The following is a 13,564-nucleotide window of genomic DNA, read 5'->3' on the forward strand; positions in this document are numbered from 1 at the left end:
CTCTTACTATCTGTTGGGGTCATCTATTGCATCCGGTGCTCCCGGTGCGGCCTCCTCTACATCAGTGAGACCCGACACAGATTGAGGGATTGCTTCGTCGAGCACCTCCACTCTGTCCGCCACAACAGACAGGATCTCCCAGTTGCCACCCACTTCAACTCTGCTTCACATTCCCATTCAGATATGTCCATACATGGCCTCCTCTACTGCCATGATGAGGCCAAACTCAGGTTGGAGAAACAACACCTCATATACCGTCTGGGTAGTCTCCAGCCCCTTGGCATGAACATCGAATTCTCCAACTTCCAGTAATTCCTTCCCTCTCCCGTCCCCCATCCCAGTTTCTCTTTGCCTCCTCCTCCAGCTGCCAATCACCTCTCTCATGATTCTGTCTTCTTCTACTACCCATTGTACTTTACCCTTAGATTCCTTCTTCACCTTTCCTGCATATCCCCTCCCCCACTCCTTGATCTTTCCTCTTATTGGTCTTTCAACTGAAACCTATCAGCCTTCTCCTAACAACGCACACAAAATGCTGGTGGACCACAACAAGCCAGGCAGCATCTACAGGGAGAAGCACTGTTGACATTTCGGGCTGAGACGCTTCGTCAGGACTAACTGAAATAAAAGGTAGTAAGAGATTTGAAAGTAGGAAGGGGAGGGGGAAATCCGAAATGATAGGAGAAGGTCGGAGGGGGTGAGGTGAAGCCAAGAGCTGGAAAGGTGATTGGCAAAAGGGATACAGAGCTGGAGAAGGGAAAGGATCATGGGACGGGAGGCCTCAGGAGAAAGAAAGGAGGGGGGAGGGGAGCACCAGAGGGAGATGGAGAACAGGCAAAGAGTGATGGGCAGAGACAGAAAAAAAGGGGAGGAAATAAATAAATCAGAGATGGGGTAAGAAGGGGAGGAGGGGCATTAACGGAAGTTAGAGAAGTCAATGTTCATGCCATCAGGTTAGAGGCTACCTAGACTGAATATAAGGTGTTGTTCCTCCAACCTGAGTGTGGCTTCATCTTGACAGTAGAGGAGGCCATAGATAGACATGGAATTAAAATGTGTGGCCACTGGGTGATCCTGCTTTCTCTGGCGGACAGAGTGTAGGTGTTCATCCCTGATTTATTTATTCCCCCTTTTTTTTCCTCTCTCTGCCCATCACTCTTTGTCTGTTCTCCATCTCCCTCTGGTGCTGCACTCCCCCTTTCTTTCTCCCTAGGCCTCCCATCCCATGATCCTTGCTCTTCTCCAGCTCTGTATCCCTTTTGCCAATGACCTTTCCAACTCTTGGCTTTACCCCACCCCCTCCGGTCTTCACCTATCATTTCGGATTTCCCTCTCCCCCTCCTACTTTCAAATCTCTTACTATCTTTTATTTCAGTTAGTCCTGACGAAGGGTCTCGGCCCAAAACGTTGACAGTGCTTCTCCTTATAGATGCTGCCTGGCCTGCTGCGTTCCACCAGCATTTTGTGTGTGTTGCTTGAATTTCCAGCATCTGCAGATTTCCTCATGTTAGCCTTCTTCTTCCCACCCTCCCCCCATCTTCTTTATAGGGCCCCTGCCCCTTCCTTCTTCAGTCCTGACGAAGGGTCTCGGCCCGAAACGTTGACTGCTCATTTCCACGAACGCAGCCCAACCTGCTGAGTTCCTCCACCTTGTTGTACGTCTTACTATCTCTTCTTTCAGTTAGCCTTGACGAAGGGTCTCGGCCCAAAACGTCAACTGTACTTCTTCCTATAGATGCTGCCTGACCTGCTGCTGCGTTCCACCAGCATTTTATGTGTGCTGCTCTAGCACCCCCCATTATATAAAGTGAAGCTATGTTTTAGGAAGACCTTTCCGGAAAACTCTCACTACAGAGGCCTCACTCGTCCGGCTTGAGTACACACTGCCACCGTCTATCTTATCTATAGTAAGTAGAGGTGTCTCCGGTGATCTCACTTCAAAGGTCTTACTTGACTACAACTGCCCCAGGCTATCATTGTGTTCCTGCAACTTCCACACTTGGTCTTGCTAACATTGAGTGAGAGGTTGTTGTGGCACAGGTCAGCCATATTTTCAATCTCCTTCCTATTTGCTGATTCATTACCACCTTTGATTTGGCCCACAGTGGTGTCGTCATCAAACTCAATTAATGCATTGGAGCTGTGCTTCACCTCACAGTCATAAGCATCAAACAAATGGAGCACAGAGCAAAGCACTCAGCCTTGTGGTGGACCTGTGCTGTGGAGGAGTTGCTGTTGCCCATCCGAACTGACTGGTGTTTGCAAGCGATGTGATATTCATTGTCAAATAACCGTAAAGCATGTAAACTGTGAGATTTGGGAAAGAAACTTGCAGCAACAGTAAATGTGTGAAGGCAAGTAAACCAATGAGTGTTGGTACTTCTTAAGGATACGTTGAAGACTCACTAATCTCTACAGGGAGTAAAATTCATGTTTATCTAAAATAACATAAAGATTATAGTTTTCTTGTTACAATAGTAAATTAAACCTAAAGGATAGAAGACATGTAAGTCAAGTCACTTTCATTGTCATTTGAACCATAACTGCAGGTAGAGTACACAGTAAAAATGAAACAATGTTCCTCCAGGACCATGATGCTACACGAAACAACACAAAACGACACTAGACTACCTGAAACAACACAACACTACACTAGATTACATGAAACAACACAAAACTACATTAGACTTCAGACCTGCATGAGACTACATAAAGTGCACAAAACAGGACAATAATTAATAAACGAGACAATAGGCACAGTAAAGGGCAAATTACAATATAATAAATGATGTAAATGTAAACAATGTTTTAGCAGGAATTAAGGAAGAAATGAGCAAAAAATTGCAAATGGAGTGGAGTGTGAGTGTGTGTGTAAATTGATGTCAGACTAGACTCTGGGAATTGAGGAGTCTAATGGCTTGGGGGAAGAAACTGTTACACAGTCTGGTCGTGAGAGCCCGAATGTTTCGATACCTTTTGCCAGATGGCAGGAGGGAGAAGAGTTTGTATGAGGGATGCATGGGGTCCTTCATAATGCTGTTAGCTTTGCAGATGCAGCATATAGTGTAAATGTCTGTAATAGCGGGAAGAGAGACTCCGATGACCTTCTCAGCTGACCTCACTATCCGCTGCAGGGTTTTACAATCTGAGATGGTGCAATTTCCAAACCAGGCACTAATGCAGCTGCTCAGGATACTCTCAATACATCCTCTGTAGAATGTGGTGAGGATGGGGGGTGGGAGATGGACTTTTCTCAGCCTTCGCAGAAAGTAAGGACACTGCTGGGCTTTCTTGGCTATGGAGCTGGTGTTGAGGGACCAGGTGAGATTCTCCGCCAGGTGAACATTGAGAAATTTGATGCTCTTAACGATCTCTACGGAGGAGCCATCGATGTTCAGCGGAGAGTGGTCACTCTGTGCTCTCCTGTAGTAAGAGGAGGCACAGAAAGTCAGTGAGGTAACAAATGCAATGTGGAAGGCATATGCAATGTTAGCATTCATTTTGAGAGGACTACAATATAAAAGCAAGAATATAAAGTGAAGGCTTAATAAGGCATTGGTCACGCTGCACTTGGAGCATTGTGAGTTGTTTACCTAAGAAAAGATGTGCTGGCAACGGAGGAGATCCAGAAGAGGTTCACAGGTATGATTATGAGAATGCAAGGGTTAACTTATGAGGAGTGTTTGAAGGCCCTTGACCTCACTGGAGTTTAAATGAATGAGAGGTCTCATTGAAGCCTTTTGAACATTGAAAGGCCAAGAGAGAGTGAATGTGGACAAGTTATTTCCAATTAACAGGGGAGTCTAGGGCCAGAAGGCATAGCCTCAGAATAGAGGGACGTCCACTTAGAACAGAGATAAGGAGGAATTTCTTTAGCCAAAGGGTAATGAATCTATGGAATTCATTACCACAGAGGGCTGTGGAGGTGAAGTTATTGGGTATATTTAACGTGGAGATGGATAAGTTGTGATTACGGGGAGAAGGTGGGAGAATGGGGTTGAGAAGGATAGTGAATCGGCCATGACAGAATGGCAGCGTAGACTCAAAGGACCGAACAGACTGATTCTGCTCCTACTGTATATCTCATGGTACTGTAAGAACATAAGGAATAGAAAAAGGAGTAGGGCAATCAGCCTCTTGGGTTCTCCAATCAAGCAATAAGAACATGGTTGAGCATTTATCTAAGCAACACTTTTCAGTACTAAACATATATCCCATGATTCACTTAATATCTAAGAATCCATCAACTTCTGTCTGAATCTCCAAATTCCTCATTGATAGTGAAATTCAAAGGTTCACTACCTTAGTCAGAAGCAATTGTTACACTGTAACTGACTACTTATTGTAGACCAGGGGTTCCCAACCCTTTTTATGCCATGGAGCAATACCATTAAGCAAGATGTCCGTGGAACCCAGCTTGGGCATCCCTGTTCTAGATCAGATTGCTGATCTTCTATCTAACCTTCCATCTAGGCTATCAAGCTTCTTAAGATATTTATGCTTGAATGAGATCACCTCTCAACAGGACTGGTCTGCTAATCACCATCCCCGGAATGATTGCGTGAAAGTTTGTTTCCTCTCCTGCATTGCACATACAGCCTTCCTTGGGTAGAGTGGCAAGGCCTGTACACCATATTCCAGATGTGATCTCACCAGAGTTCTATATAAAGGAGCAAGAAGTTTCTACCTTTATTATCACCTCTCTATTCTTTTATTCCTCTAACCTTGTCAGTAAGGAAGATTATTCCTGCTCGCTGAGCTCTGCTTACTTGTGTTACCAAGTAGGTCACTGTTGATGAAAATGGAGATACCTATGTGAAAGTATAGCTTTGCCATACTCAAGGAGAATGGCCCCCTTTGGTGTTTCTTGGCAGTCTTTAAGGAATAAAACATAACAGCAGGAAAAGAGTAAATATTGCTGCTAATATATGAAGCACAATTGAGGTGGTATATGGCAGAGGTGGAAATTTAACAGATGTGGGAGTTCACCCTCAAAGTATATTATGGCGTGTTTTACACACACACGCACACACACTGTATATACACATTTTTTGTTGATTAGTCTGCACTAGTTTGTCAGGGAGAGGGAGGGAGTCAAAACTGATAATAATTAAGCAATGATAATACTAAGCAATTACTTCCTATCAAATTTATGGAAAACAAGTCTTTATAATTAAGGATGGTCAAATAAGATTTAAAACATTAATGAATGGAATAAGCATTAAAGATACATTGAAATAGCTTAAGGTCAATACACGAGTTTTTATTAGCTCTAATATTAATAATCTGACAATATTAGAGGCACAATTTTTCTTTTAATTCTAGACACAAACAATATGACAGCGTGGTGTCAGAAATGATTATGAAAAAGTAAAGTCATAGGAAGTCAGGAATTGATAAGCAAGCTTTCACAGTGCATACCTTGAGAATGGAGAATATAAAGTAGACCAAGACAATGACAGAATAATTGGCATCACTTCAGCACCAGGTAAAACAGCGAGTTTACTTGAGTGTTCTCTCCATGGTAATATCATAGAAAACAGCAACCAACGTGAGTCAGTAGAAAATCCTGATATTCTGAAAAAATCACAACTGAGATAGATTATATACAGCCGTGTGGTATCGTGTACCCAGAAATCTCATTATCTTTGGCATTGTTTCCCAGCTGTTCTTGATTAACATTCAGAAGCCAAATGCAAACATATCTAGTCAGCAGATAATGCTAAACTGAAGAGGGGGTCATGAGAAAGCTTCAGAACCAATAAAATATGTCAAAATTTAATTGGGACAATAATGAAGTATTGCAAACAGGAAGTAATAAAAAAAAAGAAGGGTTATAAATACTTTCTGAATGATTTCAAAGTGACTAAGGTTGAAGTTGAAAAAGACTCTAGAATATCCATAACTCATTGCTCAACAGGTTCAGTTAATGCTCATCATCAAAGAAAATACAAGATGGCTAGCAACACTGTTGGCCCAATTTTGGTTACTCAGGCACAGATGTTATTGTTGCCTTAGATGCAGGGGAAGACAAAGCCTGATCTCTGATCCCTGGAGAAATGAAAGGCGACTTCATGAAGGGCACATTGCATAGTAAAGGTAAATCAGATGCTATTTCAGATTAAGGCATGAGAATGAGAGAATCTAGGTTTTCAAACTTGAGAATAGTTCCCCATAGACAGAAAGAAAAATATAAGCATAAAATTATAAATGATATATTATAGAACTAGTTTTTAATTTAATGTTTGTACTTAGAATGGAGAATATGGTAGGGCAGAAAAAATTAATTTCTCTGTACAGGGCTACCATAATAAATTGGAAACTTCCAAATTATGCAAAAGATGTAATTTAAACTAGTGAGACAAATATGGGATTGATTTCATATAAAGAATGAGCAACATATCAAATGGATTCTAGGTGAGATATAATGATAAAGAAAGCTGGAATCATTTAAAAAACAGCTTGGTGCTGTGATGGGAATCTTGCAATTTATTTTCTGGATGGATGGGATGGATGGTCAAATGGTCTTCCTCATTCAAAGCTATCTTGCAATCTAAAGGTGGGCCATCTCCAAAAGCTCTATAGCTGTAAATGGAAATAGGAAATTTATGTCAGATGGGAAATACTATGAAATATCAGATTCCTTTTTGGATGAAAGTGAAGGAATCAGCTACATCATTGTTTATTCAAAGAAAAGCACATTAAATCTATGTTTAATGTGTCATGCATTTTTTCTTCTCTTCGGCTCTGTTCCACATGAAAAAATCAAACTAACTAGAAAGTAATGTCAAGCCAAAATAACTTTTTTGTTTTTAAGAAATCTGCTCATTGGGCAGTTCCATGTAAAATATTGAATGACATCATGTGATTTGTTATATCTAAAGCAGATTACATTGGATAGATTTGAACTATCACCATGTTATGCAAAGCTGTACATATCTATTTAAAATTAAAAAAAAGTAAACTTACCAAAACATTTTAGTTAATATTGTACAGAGAAAATTATAGGTTGTTTCATTAACACAATGTCCTCGAGGTCAAGAATAGTTTCACACCTAATAAATCTTTTTAATAATCCCAGAAAGTCCTTTAACATCTTCATTTTAAATTTAGACATTACAGCTCAGATGTAAACAGCTGCAGATGTGACTAAGTTGATTATAATGATGTATAACATGCTGCATTGCCATGAAATTGAGCCCTTAATATTTTGTTAGATTGAGCAATGCACTGAAATGTTTGTGACTGATTAATACATGACCCATGCATCTTGTACAAATAATAGAGGAATAATTTTTGAAAATGTCTTTCCAGACTGCAATCAATATAGTTGAAACTGTATGTAACTCTAGTCCAGTGAAGAAAGTTTATGTTTTTCAATTGTTTTTCTGTTGTTCCCTTTATATTCAAATATATTCCTATTCTTAAGTTTACTAGAATACTTTCATTAATCCTATTAACCTTTGGGTGACTCTTGAAAGCAGTTATTCTTCAATAATGAACCCAGATTGTCAATTTTGATATAAGACTTCACTTTAATGACCATCATAGTAGAGCCTGATGGGCTTCTACTGAAAAGACACGATCATCCCATCCCAGCAGATCGGGACTTGCTGGCTTGTTCTCCTTGACCCAACCCAAAGATATTGGGAGCAGTCATTACCATTAAGAAAGGCTTAGGATTTAAGGTACAGGTTTAATACCTAGATTGTTAACTCATGCAATTTTTAATAAACTTTTTGCACCACTTTTTTAAAAACTGGAAATAAGTAAATAAGGGAGAACGACTATTTTGGCTTTGGTAATAATGCCATCAGAACTATGGTTTCAAATCAGGGTGCATGGTAGTGTAACGGTTAGAGCAATGCTACAGTGCTAGCAATCACTGATCAGGTTCAATTCCCTCCACTGCCTGTAAGGAGTTTGTACCTTGTCCCTGTGACCATGTGGGTTTTCTCTGGGTACTCGGGTTTCCTCCCACATACCAAAGACTTACGGTTAGTGGGAGTTGTGGGCATTCTGTGTTGGTGCCAGAAGTGTAGCAACACTTGTGAGCTGGCCAGCACAATTCTCACTGATTTGGTTTGATGCAAATGACACATTTCACTATACGTTTCCATGTACCCATAGACAAGTGACAAATACAGCTAATCTAATCTTTAAAAATAATTTGCATAAGAAACCAGTCATTACCTTTTATCACACTTGGAAATATGGCATCTGGTTCTCCTCTCCAGAAGCAGAGAGGTTTGCTACAGGCACAATCAGGTATGTGGATTTTCTGGTCCTAAACTGAAGGTCTAATGGAAGTGAAAAAAATAACTCCTCTACAATTTGGGAATTATAAGCCCTCTCCGCAAATGCTAAGTGTAGGTGACATAGGCAGCACTGTTTCTGGGAGAATGAAAGAACCCCAGTGATGTTTAGGCTGCAGTCGATTTTTGGCTGTAGCCGAAGATTAGATCAGCCGTGATGTTATTAAGTAGTGGAGCAGGTTGACAGTTTGTATGAACTACTGCTACACCTCAAGATGTTTAATGATCAGACATGTGGAGTCAGTGCTTACTACAATTCCAAGACTCATCGTTAGTTCGCATAGCCTGCATAGTCTGATAGCCATTCATCTATGACAGTCACATCAACCTAAAATCTCTAACATATTTTCTCCAATTTTCATGACATGATGACAACACCACAAGCTTAGAGATAGAATGTATTGATTATCATACATGGATGGTCAGCCACAACAGCAGGGAGTGCTAGAAACTCAGCTTTGAATTCACCAGAAGGCAAAGTCACATGCACACTCTGATCCAGGAACTCCCGAAGAGGGCGAAGTCTAATTATCAGGATAGGTACCACTCTCCTGGAGGAGATGACATCTATAAAATATAGTCGTGTGTGGTAAACTGAAACGTGCTGCGGATGTCCCATATGCCATCTTAGAGAGAACCAGAGACTTAAAAATGGTTGGCTATCACTTATTAGTTATCTGTTAGGAAACCAGTTTTGATCTTGTGCTATTGTAACTAAAACTGCATCTCTGCCAGTACCTCCTTAATGAAGCAGAGCCACACAGGCACTGGCCCTTACCAGGCTATCTTCCAATTAGAGTCTCCCGTATGAAAGCAGGAAAATTTATGATGGACGGTGAGATGATGTAATCTCCCACAATAAATCCAACTGGAAATCAGTACTCATTGGCATTTACAGTACCTGGTTTGAAAGGGTAGGGATTTTCAATTTTCAGGCCATACTGATCAGAAAGAGCTGTAGGTTTGAGGAAATGTAACATCTGAGCGCAGCTTCTGGCCCCCCTGTAACAGTTGAAATGATACTGGATGAGATGTTTGTGGGGAAGTTACACTGTGTCTCCTCTCCATACCATTTCAGCTGCACCCTCCCTAAACCCAGGCCCAAGCCAGTTCTATACCTCAGTGGCCTAGCTTGGATCCTAGAAGGTGATTACAGTTGAAAGTCAGCAGTGGCAGCACTAACTGAGAGAAAATGATCAGTGACTGAATAAATGAAACTCCCGTTCAAAACCTTAAAATTATAATAGTAAATCTCTAGACGTTAGTAATTTAATATTTATTCTCTAAACCCAAAAGTAATAAAGAGAAAACGTTGGAAGTGGTCAGATCATAAACAGTAGTCATAAAAAAGTACAGCACAGAAACAGTCCCTTCAGCCCATCTAGTCTATGCCAAAATAATTTAAACTGCCTATTTCCATTGACCTGCACCGGGACCATGACCCTCCATTGCCCTATTATCCACGGACCTATCCAAACTTTGCTCAAACATTGAAATCAAACTCACATGCACCACTTGTACTGACAGCTCATTCCACACTTACACTGCCCTCTGATTGAAAACGTTTCCTCTTACATTCCCCTCAAACTTTTCTTTCACCCTAAATCCCTGACATCTGGTTGTAGTCCCACCCAAACTCAGTGGAAAAAGCCTGCTTGCATTTACCCTACCTATACCCCTCATACTTTTGTATACCTTTATCAAATCTCATCTCAATCTTCTACATTCTGAGGAATAAAGTTCTAACCTATTCACTCTTTCCTTACAATTCAGAATCCTCCAGACCCAGCAACATCCTTGTAAATTTTCTCGGTGCTCTCTCAACCTTATTTACATCTTTCCTATAGGTAGGTGATCAAAACTTCAAATTAGGTCTCAGCAACATCTTCAACATGGCATCCCATCTCCTGTACTGTACAGTAATATCTGCTGCAAGCCAAAAATCAATGACATTTTATCATAGTATCCTTTCTGAAGAAATGCAATTGAAAATAAACATTACTTCTTTCACATGGCACTTGGCCTGCTGGGTATTTCCATGTATTCTTTATATTCTAAACAGTAAACCTACATTAAAGTTCCAAAGATTAATAGGCCACTTAAGATTTGTTGTTAAGACTAACAGCATTGTTTAAAGCCTTCTATTTCAATTATGGCCTTGAAATTCATTTCCATTTATTGAGGATCCAAAATTTAATTACAATTGGCTATGCTGTTGATTTGATTCTGGCATTTTAAAGTGGAATGTATGACCACAAGCATAAACTACGCTTTCCTCATGCAGAAAGCTTATTTAAATTAGGCAATGTTTGTTTTTTATTTCCTCAATGGCTCTGTGGTTTCAAATGAGCAAATTTTTAAAAACTCAGCTTTACAAATGAGTAATGCAATACCTAATGAATTGGCAAAATGGATAAGAATGTGGTGTTTCTGATCTTTTGATCTAATTTAAATAAACTGAACTGGGCCACTTGAGTCAACAGTGTGATTGCAGCAGCAGGGCAGAGGCTGATTGTTCTGCAATAAGCTGTTTACTTCCTGACCTCCAAAATCATGTGTGGGAACACCATTAGGTTGCTTGCAAAGAGCTGCAGCAACACTTATAAAGTTAGATCACAGCGCAGACCAACTGAGCTAAAGTAAGTTGTAATCCTCACCTCTGCTGCTGTCTGTGTGGAGCTTGTCCTTTATCCCGGTCACCGCATTGATTTCCTTCAGGTCCTCTGGTTTACATCCACACTCAAAATGTTTGGTTTAGTAGGTTAATTGACCACTGTAAATCACCCCTTGTGTAGATGACTGGTTGAATATAGGGAAGATTTGAAGTTATTGTAGAAAGAATGGGTTAAAAATGGACTCAGTGGGCAAAGAGCCTGTTTCTGCACCGTATGTCTCTGTGACAATCTAATGTCTGCATTATTTACACCACTGCCAGTGCACATCTACTGGTCACTTATGGCTGAAGTATGTGTTGTTTACAGAATAATTAATGTGCTAATCAAATGCTTATAAAATCAGTTTGGTTGGTACAATACAAAGTCATTTGATGTGACTGCCTGATTTTTCTATAATTGTAACATTGTTTTCTACAGAAACTGCCAAAGAAAAGCCACAATATGAATGTTGTCTTGACAATGTAAGATATTATTTAATAATTAAATTGCTGACTAGCTTCCAGTATCTAAGAGATTGGCATTAATACAGTTAGAATTTCCCAGCATTACCTCTAAGAAACATAAAGACACCATCCCCTGCAAATTTATTTATACTTCACAAATCAAATTGACAATCAAAATCCTTAGGCAACACTTCCTTTAGGAATGCAGTTCAGAGAGAAGTATCACATTTTCAAGGCACCAAGAGATAGCCATGTTGATTTTTTTTTATTGTGTTACCTGTAAACCTAAAACAAGTAAAAGGCAAATTACAAAATGAAGAGCAGCATAACATGTAAAAGCATAGAAGAGTTTAATCAATGGAGTTTGGCTTGGTTAAAGAAAATTAGGAATTCAGAACAAATATAGGAGGGAAAGGTTAGATTGATCTTACAGCAATTTAAAAGGTTGGCACATGAGCTGAAGGACCTGTACCGTGCTGTAATATTCTATGTATTTTCTAAATTCACCTAGGGCTGTTTAATAAAATACAATTGTTTATTTTAGATACACGGGTATCATTTGAAAGGTTGTGATTTGTCCAACAATAGGTTAAAACCAAGTAAAATATGTAACAGTCAGGCTTGCGCGGGTAAGCACCTTCCCGTCTCCATCCAGCTAACAGGAGTCACTTACCACTCATTTCCAACTCATTACCTGCAGCCTATTTAAACCCAGGTTTCATCCACAGTCACAAACAAGAGAAAATCTGCAGTTGCTGGAAATCTGAGCAACACACACAACTCAGCAGGCCAGGCAGCATCTAGGAAAAGAATACGGTCGACGTTTCAGGCCAAAACCCTTCGGCAGGACTCATCTTCTCCAAACAGCTCTCATCCATAGTCGTGGTTCACCCATCAAACCAGCCAGCGTCAACCAACTTGAGTAGTACCTGTTCTATCTTGTTTCATCGCCCCCTCACAGCTTATTATTTTGCTTATTAAAGTTATTGCTCATCGCTCAATAGTGTCTACTGCTCTGTTTTTGGGCCAAGGCTCCTCTACACTTCCTGACAGTAAGAAGAAAGCACCAGATATCCCATTAGGTCACATTCATCCACAAACTATATGCAGATAAGCAGATAGAGTTTCTATCGCACTTATTTAATCAGTGCAGGTGGTTTCTCCACATGTTTCTCTGATATAAATTAGGAGCAGTCATAAATCATTGTTTATCTTTAAATCTTCAGTATTTAGTTTTGGCTGTTTGATTTCTAAAAGTATTCTTCTGATCCCCAGCTGAAAGGAATCATTTTACCATAGTATTCCATCATCTGTCTCAAAATATTCCAACATTTATAATTTTCCAACACTGTTTTGAAGGAGTTAATGACTTTTATAAGAATAATAATTATTTCTTAAACAAGAAAATAAACTTGTATTGATGGGTTAAAATCAGTTTCATAAACTAAATGCTATTGTTATCAGCAAGATTTGAAAGCTCAACACAGCTAAGAATATTTTTCTATTTGGGATTGTTGAACCTTTTAACTTCATCTTGAAAAGTTGTATTGAAGATCAAATGAATGTGCTGATTGGCATATTAAACTGCTCTTAATATGACCTTTCCAATACACAAGAGGTCAACATTAATTTAATTACTTTTTGATGTAGCAAGTATTTACTGAAAAACAAATGTCATATGGCTATACTGTATGTTAAAATTTCAAAGTGATTTAATGGTAATACTAAACAGATTAAAAGTATCATGCCTGGGGTAGTTTTGCTATTTCCAGCAATGTCTTCTGATTTTCTTTCTTCCCTCTTTCAACCGTACATGTGTATTCTGCCAAACAAAATTCCTTCGGACAAAGGTGCATAATACAGAACATACAACTTATGTACACATCATATAAAGTAATATTAAGACTAGTAAATTATCAAATAAAGTGCTTTTGTGACACAAGTTAAAAAGCAAAATGTATATCACTAGTGCTTCATGCGTGATGAGACCTGGGTGGTGGTTAGGAGTTCTGTTGTTTTAGGCGGTGGGGGAGCTGTTTCCCCCTTCTAACAGTTCTTGTCCTAATGCTATGGTACCTTTGCCTAAAAGTAGGAGGTAAAAGGGATTGTTGGATGGATGGGCCCTGCTAAC

The sequence above is a fragment of the Hemitrygon akajei genome, chromosome 27 (assembly GCF_048418815.1).
Source record: "Hemitrygon akajei chromosome 27, sHemAka1.3, whole genome shotgun sequence".
Lineage (NCBI taxonomy): Eukaryota > Metazoa > Chordata > Chondrichthyes > Myliobatiformes > Dasyatidae > Hemitrygon > Hemitrygon akajei.